Source organism: Rattus rattus, chromosome 2, assembly GCF_011064425.1.
Source record: "Rattus rattus isolate New Zealand chromosome 2, Rrattus_CSIRO_v1, whole genome shotgun sequence".
Lineage (NCBI taxonomy): Eukaryota > Metazoa > Chordata > Mammalia > Rodentia > Muridae > Rattus > Rattus rattus.
This window is the reverse complement of record NC_046155.1, coordinates 100,241,790-100,255,293: the sequence shown is the minus strand read 5'-3', so window position 1 is coordinate 100,255,293 and position 13,504 is coordinate 100,241,790. Positions and strand designations below refer to the sequence as shown.

Below are 13,504 nucleotides of genomic sequence, written 5' to 3'. Positions count from 1 at the left end.
AAGATGCTAGCAGAAAGCTTGCAATCATGAACTAGACTGCGGCCTACAGGCAGATAAAAAAGTGCCCGCGCAAGCGCACATACGCAGCCCTCTGGGGCAGTTCATCAACACCTACCCTCAACCACTACATTCACACTCTAAGATCCCTGGCAGTTGACAAAAAGGACATGTTTTCATTGTCCAACACCGCAGAAACATCTAGGACCACACTAGGAAACAGGGAAGCCCTCTACTAGGCCGTATCTACAGCTCTAGGAAAGGCGCACACATTACTCCTTCCAAACAAAAACACGCTGACATCTACGAAGGGAAAGAAAGGCGCCAACTCCCGGATGTTGGCAAGCTCTGCGGCCAGCGCCTGTTTCTCAGCGTTTACTTGCTCTCCCTTTCCTCTCCCTCCCCTTTAAGGATGGCGCAGCAAAGGGAGGTGAGAGGGATGAACCACCCCACCCTCTCGTCCATTTTTTGAACAAAAAAAAAAAAAAAAAGGAGAAAGAGGGAGAAAAAGTCTTAGTGCTGGGGGGCCTTACCGGACTCCTAAAGCCAAACGTATCTACAGGTTTTAATCCGCCATTAGCATTTAAATCTTGAAAGGACAGGAGTAAGGGGGCGGTCAGTGGAAAGTAACCCCACACAAAAGAAAAGTTGTTGGGTTTCTTCTCAGTCCGCCAGGCAGAAGCAATCTTCCTGGCTGACAGCCAGAAGTGCGTCACAGCCAGGAGTCTGCTTTCTTTAAAGGCACAGCGAGCTTCCGCGCGGTCTGGAGCAACAGCGCGAAGCCAAGAGCTCTGGGGGAGGGGGAACGCCTACCAGGAGGACCCAGGCGAAGCCTGCCCATGCCCTAAAAACTGAGCAGGACGTGTGGGGGCGGGGGGCTGGAGCTCAAGCTGGCAGGCTCCATAGCTGAAGGGAGCGCGCACGCAGCAAGGGCTGGAGGCTGTGGTGTAAACACACAAAAGCGCACCCGCCGCGGTCGGCCACACCAACCTGAGATGGCCAGGACACTCCCCCTTCGCTGCTTTCCAGCAGGGCTTAAGGCAGCAGCAGTGATGGCCTGTCCACCAGAGACCAGCCCTATCCGGCAGGCCCAGAGCCGCCGAACCTACGGGCAGCCCCTGGCGGGAAACGCGCCCGGCGCAGAGGAAGCCTGGGAGCCGAGCGCAGGGGAGCCGCACAATGCAGGCCTTTTACAGGGGCAGCTTCCTGCGGCGCCTGCGAGGGGGGGGCGTGTCTGCAGGCACACACACCGCCGCCCGCCAGCTCTCCACCACACAAAGCGCAGGCCGTCTTCAATCTCGCTGTCTGCCCTAGGACCAGGCCACCCTAGCCCGTTCTCTGCGGGAAATCTCTTCAGCCCGTACCTTCTGCGTAGTAAGGCCAAGATGTCATGCTGTGTGCCTGCTCCTCCCACTCAGCCTTCTAAACAAACAGCCTAGGCAGTTTCTAGCCGCGGAGCGCAGGCCTCGCAGTCCTGTTCGGATAGCTGCGCTATTGTTGACTGGAATGGCCGCCAAAATCCCAGCTGTGCTGCTAGAACCTAATCCGCTGTTCCTCCGGGCATTTGTGGGGAGGGGCCGAGGGGCCAAGGCAGTTCTGAATATGGCAGGCACTGGCTGGAGCCTTCAACAGACTCAGGCACTGGGACTAATCATCCTGAGTCTGCTGCAACTACATGACTAAAAGAAATAATGTCAGACTCAGACAAGACCAAGACAGCGTTGCCACCCACAGGACAGCCACCCTACTGGACACCTGCTGGGATAGTTAAAAGGAAACCCCTCACTTTACACCTAGAAACATTTAATGAACTATGCGCAACATGTTGCTATTAAACATTGTTAAGAATTATACCCAACATCTGAGTTAGTGTTATATTCTCACAGATCAGAAATGGACTTCAAGTTTTTATTCCAAGATGGCACATATTAACTCATATAAAAGAAGAAACTAAACAGTTTAGATGAGGGAAGGATTAGGAAAGTGAAGTGATATTTTAATCGGGATCTCCAAGCACAAAATCAAATGCTTCTGAGGAAAGGGAGAAGAAAGCAGCAAGGTGTGGTGGCAGGGAGAGAATAGGTGCCAAGGGTGAACTGCGGTCAGAATCAGAAAATCTTGAACGTCAAGGAATCAAATAAAGGGTTTAGGATGGTTTTAACAGAGAGTTGTGGTATGAACCAGATTAACCTGATAAATGGCTCTCTAGCAGCAACGTGAGTTATGAGGCTACCCCATAGGTAGGAAAGGTGCTGAGGGCACAGAAGGTAGAGTAAAAGAGAACAGTTAAAAAAGGAAGGCTAAGCATTGAGGAGAAAAAAGCTGACAAAAAGCTGGAGACTCAAACCCATCATGGTGCTGTGTGCTTATGGTCCTAGAAGTCAGTAGGCTGGGGCAGAAGGCCAGTCTGGTCTACTACTAGAGTTCCAGGCCAGCCAAGGCAAAGTAGCACCCTATCTCAAACAAAACTAGGAGGAACTGTCAGAGAAGAAAGCATACGTGAATCAAATGTGACGAGGAGATGAGGGTCTGAAGAAGTAACAGGATATAACAGACAGTAGCCAATGCTTAAAGAACCTACTAACCTACTTCAAACCACGCTACGGACCTACTGTGCATCATTTCATTAGGCTTCAACACCTCTTTACGGTAAATTACCACTCAACTTTAAGTTGGCTTTTTTAAAAATTTATTATTTATGCGAATATACTCTAGCTGTCTTCAGACACACCAGAAGTGGGGTTGGGGATTTAGCTCAGTGGTAGAGCGCTTGCCTAGCAAGCGCAAGGTCCTGGGTTCGTTCCTCAGCTCCGGGGGGGGGAAAAAAAAAATAACAGACACACCAGAAGAGGGCATAGGATCCCATTACAGATGGTTGTGAACCCCCATGTGGTTGCTAGGAATTGAACTCAGGACCTCTGGAAGAGCAGTCAGCACTCTTAACCACTGAGCCATCTCTCCAGTCCTACCACTCAACTTTACACATGAGGAAACCAAGCCACAGAGTGACTATCTTATACACACACATTATAAATCACTCGCAACTAACTACGTGACACTGGCAAGTATTCCTCAAATTCCTGGGTGAAAGCAGAGCGAGTATTAACTCAGTAGCATTTGCCAGGTGCCCAACACACTGGCTTCCAGCACAGAAGGTGCTAGTGGATGTTTCACAAAGGTTGGTTTCTGTCACCAGTGTTCCAGCAGAAGATGGTTCAACACTGCTAAAGAAGTTGGAGGTGTTCCTCCTGGAACAGGGGATAGTACCTACTGCCTTATCCCCACCAGTTCCTCTCTCAGATTTTACTTTACAGGGAACACTTCAAATCTCAATCCCTCCGATATTAAACCATTAACAATAGTAGATTATTGAGGACAATCACTTGGGGACTTCCTACACTGTATTTTTTTTTGTTGGATTTATTTTTAATAACCATGTACAAAAAGAGAAGATGGCTCAGCAGGTGTGCCTGACCTGGGTTGAAGACCTGGGAGCCACATGGTAGAAGAGAACTCACTCCCAACAGCTGTTCTCTCTCTCTCTCTCTCTCTCTCTCTCTCTCTCTCTCTCTCTCTCACACACACACACACACACACACACACACGTTTTTTAAAGTGTTTAAAACTTATAATAACCATGTACAATCATCAAGAAATGACTTTATATATATTTGCATGAAAGTTCATCTAGAATGACAACTCCTTAAGGACATACCCCAGTTCCCTCTCTATGATCAGCCATAGTCCCTAGCTTACCAAGGCTCATTAAATCTGTTCCACTGAACTACATTTGTATGGAAGCTTTCCAAACACAACCTCTGGCTACTAAAAGAATGTGTGTACTGGCTAGTTTTGTGTGTCAAGCTGGAGTATTAACACAGAAAAAGGAGCCTCAGCTGTAGAAATGCCTTCATGAGATCCAAGTGTAAGGCATTTTCTCAATTAGTGATCAAGGGAGGAGGACCCAGCCCATTGTGGGTGGTGGCTGGGGGGTCTTGAGTTCTATAAGAGAGCAAGCTAAGCAAGCAGTAAGTAACATCCCTCCATGGCCTCTGCATCAGCTCCTGCTTCCTTACCTGCTTAAATTCCAGTCCTGACTTCCTTTGCTGACAAACAGCAACGTGGAAGTGTAAGCTGAATAAACCCTTTCCTCCCCAACTTGCTTCTTGGTCATGATGTTTGTGCAGAAATAGAAACCCTGACTAAGACAACGTGTGTGCTGAGTAGAGGGAATGAGGTGTTAGTGAGATCCAACCCCAACACTGCAGACGCATTGCTTCTCCCAGGCCTCAGCCTGCTCTCACCATCCCTCTGTAGTCTGCACTTAGCAACTGCTATTAGCAGAAAGGAAGGCTCATATTCAAAGGACTACCACAAATACAAATGCTTTCACATTTTATGAAAAGGAATGGCAAAAAATAATTAAAGACTGGCACAACCTAAAATTGTATGGGGTGAAAAAAATCCCCATTCAACCTCTGCATTCCCATTAGTTACTGTCAGCCCTGAAACTTCACAAGGAAGACAGAATTGATACTGTATCTTTCCATCTTCCCCTGCTGTAAACACAAGGTAACAGGTTCCAGATGAACAGCCATAGATGGCTTGAAATCTCCTCTGAATTTCCCTGCCAAGTCAGTACAGTTCTAAGCCAGCTAACTTATGGGCTAGCCAGGAAATTTCTCTTTCTTCTCAGCCAAGAAAGATCACTTGGCTCCTACCCGGTGGTTCTACAAGCCACTCATTACTCCAGCAAAACCGTGGGGGTGGGGGTGGGGGTGGGAGTGGGGGTGGGGGTGGGCTGGTAGAATTCACAATGCAGCTGAAGTTTCAACAGAAGTTGCAGAGAGTGATACTAAGTTAGAAGCATACAGTTGTTCAAAAGGGTCTGGTTACTTCATCTCCCATTGTAGCCAAGAGGCTACAGTACTTGGTATTCATTTTATTATTCTTGTTTGAAAATGTCACTGCTATAAGTTTTAATATATATTATCCTTGTGTTACAGTTTAAAGAAATGACAGGGGAAAGGCTATGATACACTCAGTGGGTGAACACTACCTAGCATGTATGAGGGAGGCTTTTGGTGCAATCCTTAGCAATGAAAAAAGGGAGTTAATTCCCCTGAGGAAGACCAGACCTGGGGTGATTCTATAAATAAATACTATTCCAGGCCTCTATAACCTGGCTCCAGTTCTACTTCCTATTATACTTTTGCCCTTACCCAAACTCTCCACCCTGCCAGGCAGGTCTGTATTCTAGATGGAACGTCTTGTGTAGAGGAATGGCTCTAGGGTCAGACACAAATGAGCTCTAGATCCAAATTGTTGGTGCTAACATTTACTAGCCAGGTGACCTTAGACAAGTTATTTAATCTCTCTAAAATTCTCAGATTCATTTTCTCTAAAACAGAGATAAATAACCATAGTGTTCACCTCACTGAGTTAATACGCAGATTAAAACAACAAAGCACGACAAGTGTTTAGCATCGTGCCTTAGCACTACTAATTACAGTGACAGCAGCATTTACTACACCAGGATATCAAGGGGCAGAGTGAAGACCAGAAGACACTGCATGTGGTTGTTTTAAAGTTCAGGAATTCTAGCCAGGCGGTGGTAGCACATGTCTTTAATCTCAGAACTCAGGAGGCAGAGACAGGTGGATCTCTGTGAGTTCAAGGTCAGCTTGCCCTACAGAGTAAGTTCCATACAGAGAAACCCTGTCTTTAAAAAAGAAAAAAAAAAAAAATGAGGTTCAGGAGTTGGGTGGCTTGCCTACTCAAGCTCGTCTTTTAAGTAGCCTACCGTCCCAACACTATTCTCTACTGCTTTAGAGAAGACAGTCACTGAATAATAGGACAAAGAAACTAGCACAGCACAGAGGAACCTGTACATCTATCTTCTCAGAACCATCTTTTTAAGTCAAAACAACCACATAGCTTTAAAAAATAAGAACTGAAGGACTAGAGAGATGGCTTGGTGGTTAAGAGCACTGGCTGCTTTTCTGGAGGACCTAGGTTGAGTTCCCAGCACCCACATGGTAGCTCAGAACTGTATTACTCTAGTTCTAGAAAATTTAATTCCCTCTTCTGGTCTCTATAGGCACCAGGCACATACATGATACACATATATGTAGGCAAAATAACCCATACACATAAAATATTATTTTTTAAAGTAGTCACAGCGAGATATGGTGCCATAAACCCTTAATCCTAGCATACAGGAGGCAGAGGCAGGTGCATCTTTTGTGAGTTCAGGCCATCTCGGTCTATATGGAGAGTTCCAGACCACACAGAGATACATAGTGAGGTTGTCTCAAAAACAAACAAACAAAAAATAGGAAAACTTATCAGAACAAACAAGAAAATAGGAGAACTTATCAGAACAAACAAGAAAATAGGAAAGCTTATCAGAAGCAACAAGCATTGAAGAAAAGCATCCCACTAGGGAGATGTTGATCACGCTCGGGTAAGAAAGGGGAACTGAAAAGAAAAGCCCAGCAGCATCTGGCTGGAGAGGTGCACTGTTTTCAGACACCTGACCTCCAGCTCACTCTCCAGAGGGCAGTGGCTGGCTAATGAGTCACTGTTGGAAAGCTTAAAGCTTCCTGGGGAGAAAAGCAGAGGGCAAAAGCAACACCCAGAGAGGGCCGATTAGTTAAGTCCAAGAGTCCCCACTCAGTTCTCCCTCAAGATGGCCGTTCTACAAAACTAAGAACCTGTTTGCCCTGCTTCAGTGCCACGGAGAGTAAAATGGCTGTGTGTCCCTATAGGCAATATATCGTCCTCGGTATTTGCTTATAAACACAGAATTATGGGAAAGGGGCAAAAGAAACCAAATCAACAGAAATTTGACTATAACTTCCAGAATCTTCCTCCAATCTACAATAGCAGAAAACATGTTATATTTAATGTTGAAAGCACTTAGAGATAAGTTCTGGACAGATCACCTCCTACCAAAATGGCTCTGGGGAAATCATTGTCCCTAGTTTGGATCTCTGTAACAAAGAGGATTTGGTTAGAGCCTATCTAAACTGTTCTTCAAATCCCCCAAATTCCCATGATTCTATTTAAAGGACACCATACCACTCACCACCATTCTGGCCACAGAACTCGTTTTTGTAAGAATCCCTACAAAGGGATTGGGGATTTAGCTCAGCGGTAGAGCGCTTGCCTAGCAAGTGCAAGGCCCTGGGTTCGGTCCCCAGCTCCAAAAAAAAGAAAGGAAAAAAAAAAAAAAAAAAGAATCCCTACAAAGTATCACTAGTTCAAGGTTCCTTTCCAAAGAACTCTCCCAGAAGCAAGCACTGTATTTGTCATTATTCTGGATCCCATGCCTAAAGGGAGGCATAGGCAGGCTCCATCCATACTGATAAAAAGTGGTCCTTGGAAACAGGTAGCACCAATTTATCTTGGCATATAATAAGAACCTGGGGTTTTTAAAGTAATTTTTAGGAATGGACCTAATTCAGGCATGAAAAAATCTTAAAATTTGAACATATTTCAAAAATTTAAGTAAAGCTATTCTCACACCTCGATTAATCCCTTGCAAAAACAAAAACAACAAACAACAAACAAACAAAACCCCTGAGAAATGAGCCTGTGATATCCCAATTCAATACACTAGGAACCCAAGGCGCAGGAGGAAAATCCCTTGCCCTTCAAGAATACCAGGCAAGGTTACAGAGCCAGCACTTAAATTCAAGTTGTCTAACCAGTGCTGTCACATCTCAGGAACAGCCTGAGTCCTTCTGGTCAGTATAGGCCTCTATGTGGATACAAAGCACCTCCACTTCACTGTTTATATTGTTTCTCCTTCGTGAAACATGAAGATGGCAGTGCAGATGTCACTTTACCCACCTTCAAAGATGCTAAATAAACTGGCTGTGTTGATGCCCTTTTCTGAAGAGAAGGAAAGAAGGATTGATGGAGGGGGGGGTGAGGCTGGGAGGAGGGGAGGAAGGAAAAACCAGTTAGAATGTATGAATGAATGAATGAATCAGAATGAATGAATGAACAAACGAACGAACAAAAGAACAAATGAAAAGGTGGCTGGCACAATAGTAAGCAAGAGACAGAAACAGACAGCAGATGTATACGTAGAGACTAGTCTGTGCAAAAGAATATAGACGCTCACTATGATCCTAAGCTGACCTGAATTCCTAATTTCCGTGCCTCAGTCTCCCTAGTGCTAGAATTACAGCTGTACACCATCATAACTAAGACAGACATTTCCCCAGTGTTCTTATCATATAGAGTTGTAGAAGGATGGGAAACAAGAGTCCTCTGAGACTCTTGTACCTATTAAGACTTCAGAATGGGAAAACAGAAGATACTGATTTAGGGCACCAGTGGGAGATCAGCTCTCCCTATCAGGATGGACTGACAGGGAAAGCATCAACCAGAAGTAACTTCAAAGCTGTATATGTAAAAGTATTAACAGAATGAGGATGGTTTTACCAAAACAACTAAAGAAACAGTATTCTAGGTGGAGGGAAACGGCTATTCTAACTATATGAAGTATAGACTGAAATGGAAAGAAACAGAGCATAATCCCGAGTGTGGTGGTGCATGATGTAATTTTAGTACTAGGGACACTACAAAAGGACCACTGCTTAAGTTTAAGGCCAGCCTAGGCTACACATAGAGTTTTAGGCCTGTTTGGGCTACAGAGTAAGCAAAAAACAGGGGAAAGCATCAACAAACATAAGCTCTACAAATTGTAGTCCTAGAACTTCCTAGCTGGGCAGCCATGGACGTGAGTTGGCCGGCTGGGCTCTCATTTCCCCATCTGTAAAATGCAAATGCAAATAACTGTTCTTTCCTGTGCTCTGACTTAACAAGCAGGTGAAATGTCTACTGCAGCACTTGGTGTGGAGATAAATGCTCTCTGCTGCGAGGAGCTGAGGCTCTTCAGAGGAAAGTTTAACCATGTTCTTTTGAGCATGGAAAGTTCCCCGAGTAACCTCAACTTACCCTCCCTATCCCAGCTCAAATGTGACTTCTTCACCTAGGTCTCTAATGTAGAAATTATACCAAGGACTACTCTGCATTCTTGCGGCAGCATATTCCTTCCTTTCACAGTAGTCATGGTCTCTACCTACATGTGTTTGTGCCTGACTAATTTCTCTTGCTTCCACCACACATCACCACAACTCATCACTGACCTCTTGCAACTCAAAACAGAATCTAGCACACTGTAGGTGCTTGCTAAGATTCCTTAAGCCCAACAGTTTTCATTTCTTTAATGTCAAACTATTTTGAATATGTACATTTAGTACTTACCATTATTCCCTAAATAATATTATAATTATAGTGTTCATGAGTGTTGCAAATCATCTAGAGATGATTTAAAGTATTTAGAAGGATGTTCAAGATTATATACAAATACCATGACATTTTGACCAGTCAGCAGCTGTGTGTGTGTGTGTGTGTCTGTGTGTCTGTGTGTGTCTGTGCCTGTGTGTGTGTGCTAGAGAGATGACTCAGTGGTTAAGAGCACTTGCTGCTTTTCCAGAAGTCCCAGTTTGGTTCCCAGTATCACATGGTGTTTCACAGCTGCCTTTAACTCCAGAGAATCCAACTCTCCTGGCCTCTGAGGTACCAGGCATGCATTCAGGCAAAACACTCACATAAAATAAAATTATTTATTTATTTATTTATTATTTATTATTTATTTATTTATTTATGCATATATGACTATACTGTAGCTGTTTCAGACAGACCAAAAGTGGATATGGAACCCCATTACAGACAGTGTGAGCCACCATGTGGTTGCTGGAATTGAACTCAGGACCTCTGGAAGAGCAGTCAGTGCTCTTAACTGCTGAGTCATCTCTCCAGCCCAGTGAAATAACCTTTTAAGTGACTGCGGTATAAACTTTCTCTAAGAAGATGTATTTTTTTTTTCATTTTTTTAGGTTTATGTATCAAGCTATACTGTAAAGGCGAGTCCACTTGTCAGACATGGTAGCACACTGTGATCCCAGCACACGCCAGGCTGAAACAAGTAAGATCAAGATCGTATTCAAGGCCAACCTTCTGCTCAAAAATAAATAAATCAATAAATCAAGAAAAGTAAACAAAAAGCAAATCCTTTTAAATGAAAGCTTTATATAGAGCCCTGGGATACAGATAAAAATAGAAGGTTTATATAAAGATATTTGGAGCTCCGCTTGGTTCTTACAGTTTTTATAGAATGGAGTATAAAAAAAAAAATCACTGTCAGCCCAAGCAGGAAGTGACACATATCTGAAAGACTTGACAATAAAGAGAGACAACTTGGAGAATTACTTTTGAGACATCTGCAGAGAATTATAAGAATGAGGAAAGCAAAATTCTAGAAATACTTTAAATTTCTAGACTAGTGCAAGGATATCAAAAACAAAAAAAGGTATGCATATGCCAGAGTAGTAACAACTCCCTTTCACTGAAAACAGTACTAACTCTATCAAACAGATATTAATACTGCCACCCTTACTGAGGAGGTTTTAAAATGTCGAACAACAATCCAATTATCCTGAGATTCATATGTATGATTAACATTCAAATCCAAGTCTGTCATACCTCAAAGTTTATAACTAATTCAGGCAGGTTTCGAGTTCGGTCTGTAGCGGTCTCCTAGCTACAAGTAACTAAGAACTAGTGAAAACCATGTTTGGTTCTAAAGCCATAGGTCTGAGTCCCATTTGAAAGGGTGACAATAATTAGAAGGTCTAAGATAAGATGATCACCCTCACTTATTTAAAAGTAAAAGGCTAGTATATTAGTTCACAATTGAAATGTATTCACCTTCCAAAGCCTGTCTCACACAGCTGCAGTAAGTACCTGCATTAAGAGAGGAAACATCATTTATTTCTGCAGTGGATACATGTAACTGCAGACATTCATGACTGATCCAAGTGCTGAGAACAACTAACTGTCAAATGAAGTCATAAATGGACATGTATATAACCTCGAAGGTTCAAGGGACACTGTAGAAAAGGTAACAGAAACAAAGTCAGAGGGCGGAGTGTGCTAGAATGCTGTCTTTGGGGCATGACATGGCACTGTACTTTAGAACGCATAGCAACTGTGATTACAGAGCAGTGCAAGATTGGGCCTGACAACTTCTTGTCAGGAAACCCCACCCCTCCCTGAGGATCTATAGGCTATAGGATAATAATGGTGAAGGGAGACATTTTCTTAGGTAGGATAGCCACTGGTAAGGTACCCATGTTCCTGAAAGCTATCCGAAGGAAAATCACTGGGTCATCAAAACAAACAAACAAAAACCAACAATAAAGTAGGAGCTAGCTAGCTTCAGGATTGTTGGAGTGTTGAGAAGGGCAATACCAAGTAAACATGATCAAAATAGTCATGTACATCTATGAAAATGTCAGGATGAAAACCATTATTACGTATAAATTTATACCAATAAAAAGGAAGGGGGGAGGGAGGGAGAGAGGTAGGGAGGTAAGGAAGGAAGGAGGGAGGGTGGAGGGGGGAACTAGACATGGTAGCACATGCCTTTAATCCCAGTACTCAGGAGACAGAAGCAGGCAGATATCCATGAGTTAGTTACATGAGTTCCAGGCCAGCCTACGCTACATAGAGAGACTGTCTCAAAGAGGGATGCAGGAACTTGTGGAGAAATTTCTAATGTCTAAAAATTTCTTTTATAAATTTGTTCCCAGGCTGGAGAGATGGCTCAGTGGTTAAGAGCACCCGACTACTCTTCCAGAGGTCCTGAGTTCAAATCCCAGCAACCACATGGTGGCTCACAACCATCTGTAGTGGGATCCAATGCCCTTTTCTGGTGTGTCTGAAGATATAATAAATAAATAAATCTTTAAAAAATAAAAAAATAAAAAAAATTTAAAAAAAAAAAGAGATCCAATGCCCTCTTCTGGTGTGTCTGAAGACAGCGTACTTATATATAATAAATGAATAAATCTTTTTAAAAAAATAAATTTGTTCCCATTTAGGAGTGTTTGCCAGAAAGCTAGTGACCACATGGGTATTACCAATAAAGACAGTATGTGTGGTTACGAGAATAAAGGTCATTAACTTCCTGTCATTTTCAGTCCATATCACATACCACTTGGGATGTACTGCCCTCACCAGAACAATCAATCAGTACTTGTGTATGGCTCTGTACCATTTACTGATCATGTCTGCCATTTATAAAGTATTTCAAGTGTTCCTCACCGCAGTTCTGTAAGGAGGTATTATTTTCAGTTTACCAAAGAGAAAGTTGGTCAGAGAAATTAAATACCAGAGTTCAGATAGCAATTAAAGCTCAAGTATGCTAAAGCTCTGAGTTTGAGGCCAGCCTGGTCTAAAGAGTGAGATCCAGGACAGCCAGGGATACAGAACTACACAGAGAAACCCTGTCTTTAAAAAAAACCTCAAAGCCTATGTGAATTGGGTCAACACACACACACACAACACACACACACACACACACACACACACACACACACACACACACACAGTGAGACAGAGTTCAACATCTAATTAGATACAGAATAAAATCAAAATTCCTTAGCATATTTGGAGCTGAAGAGATGGCTCAGTGATTTAAAGCATTTGTCCCTCCAGAAGACCTGAATTTGATTCCCAGCACCCACAACTACAGCTCACAATCATCTGTAACTCAGTTCCTGGGCTCCGACATTCTCTCCTGACCTTTGTTAGTCCGTATATATGTTCAGGTCTACATTCATACATAAAAAATAAAATCTAGGGGTTGGGGATTTGGCTCAGTGGTAGAGTGCTTGCCTAGGAAGCGCAAGGCCCTGGGTTCAGTCCCCAGCTCCGAAAAAAAGAATTAAAAAATAAATAAATAAATAAATAAAATCTAGAAAAAAGTGTTATTCCAGTTCTCTAAGGTCCAGACTTCTAGTTTCCTGTCCAATCTCATCTCCAGCTAACTCAAGGGCCTTTCCCTCAGCATAGCACATATTTCCTAGGTTCTGTATCATTGTCTGGGAATCTACTGAAATGCCCTGTCCTCTACAAACCTTGAGATCCTATGTATCCTTTATCATTTGACTAAAATGCCTCTCCCTTCAGCTCTCCTAGTCTCTCCCACAATAAGGAACAGTTGTTCTTTCTTCCTCGTGGCCACTTACTGCTTGTTCCTCTACATACTCTAGTTCACTCCCCTACAGGAAAACTAACAATATACGTTTCACCCAAATTAAGATCATAAACGACAAAAAATACTGTTTCACCCCCTTAACACCTGAACAAGGTAGCTGTTAAATAAAAGCTTGCTGGATGGACGACAGATAATTGGCCCCAATTTAGGAAATTCCTTCATTAGGCGACCAGTGAAGCCAGTCAAATGTTTGTCTAATTGTAAGTCATACACCAAGCATGAATAGGTAGAAAACAATTTTAATGCCAAAAGCTTGCAACTTCAGGGGGCCTTGCAAGCAGAGTGCATTCATTTTCACAATCATGACTAAAGGAAAGGGCACTGAGGCAAAGAGCAGAGATAGGAGACTTGGACTGCACTCTTCCA

At 43.3% G+C, this 13,504-nt stretch overlaps 1 protein-coding gene across 1 annotated transcript in view; it reads right to left on the bottom strand.

The window, feature by feature from the left end:
• The window catches only part of Numa1 (nuclear mitotic apparatus protein 1), a 44,692-nt gene extending 43,973 nt beyond the window's left edge, over positions 1–719 (bottom strand). Inside the window, exon 1 of the mRNA XM_032893119.1 lies at positions 531–719. The gene's annotated coding sequence lies outside the window, so the exon portion shown is untranslated. The remainder of the gene's footprint in view (positions 1–530) is intronic.
• Between the last annotated feature and the right edge of the window lie 12,785 nt (positions 720–13,504).